Here is a 1,813-nt window from a genome sequence, read left to right as displayed (position 1 = left end):
ACCACCGACACTAACCACTAGACCACCGACACTAACCACTAGGCCACCGACACTAACCACTAGACCACCGACACTAACCACTAGACCACCGACACTAACCACTAGACCACCGACACTAACCACTAGGTCACCGACAACCTCACGATTACGAGTCCGGTAGCCTAACCACTAGGTCACCAACGCCACACACCGACAGCGACAAATGAAACAACAGATTTGTTTTGTTGTTTGTTTGTTTTTTGTTTTGTTTAGCGCTGACTCTTGCCCTCAAAATTGTCCACTTTTCCCCCTAGTTCTTGGAGCAGAAATGTATCACCGACTGGCAGCACTTGGTTTTCATGAACCGCTTTGCTATGCCATTGGTTGGTTCTGCTTTTCTATCTCGGATCTGGTCAAGATGTTTGAGAGAAGTAGCTCAAGACTCAAGAAAAAAAAATATCAACCTTTGAAGACTTCGACAACTTCACCAGTAAGGATTGTTCACTCAATTTTCCGACAGAACTAGGGACGAAAGTTACGAATCGTGATGCGTCAGGTCAACTTCAATAGACAGCCAATATCTCGCGGTTTTCGGGCCAGTCCTGGTTCATGACTGCGTATCTTCCGTCTATAATGCGGTCTAATCGTGGAGCAACTTTTGTCAATTATTTCCTCGAGAATCGAACATAGACTCTCCAGATTCGACCCATTGCAATGACTTGCACAAAGTTGTCTTAACAGATCAAAATGTGATGCTTCGTGGTGGAATCAGGCTCTCGTCAATATTTGGGCATGTAGAGTTATTGGTATCATCTTAAAGCTTGTTCACTTGTCTTTATTTGGAAGAAAAAAACCCAATTTATCTTGAATACAAGTCGAGATATATACGAATGAATTAGGTGGGGTTCACCTGCTTTCAGACGTAAAATTAGTGAGAAAATGGCCGCCAAAGAGTAGTTGTTTCCTTAGCTTAAGAGTCCGTGGTAACTGAAAATTTACAATTGTTGTGCCTTTAATCAACGTTTTTCAACAAATCCACCCAGAAATGAGTTTTTTAAAGGGCATGAAAGGTGTTGATGCAAAAATGAAAAATTTGATAAAAATGTAAAAACCTGCGGATAAATGCAAGTTTCTTCGCTTTGATTATTTTGACAAGAGCCTTATTCCACCACGCTGCCTCACATATAGTTGTAAAGACTTGTTAGCTTTATTCTCCAAAATCCCTCGAAACCCTAATAAAAAGTCCCAGTTGGTCGATTCTACTTCTACTTCTACAGACTTTGAAAGGTTTACATCCCATGAGTGGGTGATTGGCGGGTGCTCTGGTGTGGTGTGCTCCTTCTTTCCTCTCAAACATCTGTCGTCCTTATCTCCCCTCTTTCTTTTTTTGTGTATGTTACTCTCTTGTAACACGCCTATTCTTCTGCACTTATATGACCTTATTGTGTTGCAAGTGCCGTAAAACTCTTACCTCAATTGTTGTGGAAAATAGGATGAGGTTAAGACAAATTAATACAAAGTGCTGAGCAAAGTATTGTGGACGTTATTTCTCTCGTTAAAAAGATGTTAAAACTTGAAGACAAGTTGTGCCACACATTTTGACCTCATTGTTACTATACTTGGCGTCAAAAGAAACCAGACACCCCTTCTTTGGTGTTTTTTGTATTGAAAGACTGATTTTAACAAGAAACAATCTCTCTATAAGGAAAGTTTGATCATTTTACAAATCAATTACACAAAAAACAATTTTAGAAAATGAACTTTATTACCTGAAATTTGATCTTTTAATTGTATGCCCTAAAATGAAAAGTTACAGTTAATTCCGCGTATAGCC

The sequence above is a fragment of the Aplysia californica genome, unplaced genomic scaffold, assembly GCF_000002075.1.
Source record: "Aplysia californica isolate F4 #8 unplaced genomic scaffold, AplCal3.0 scaffold00156, whole genome shotgun sequence".
Classification (NCBI taxonomy): Eukaryota; Metazoa; Mollusca; class Gastropoda; order Aplysiida; family Aplysiidae; genus Aplysia; species Aplysia californica.
Note: the sequence above shows the minus strand (reverse complement) of the source record.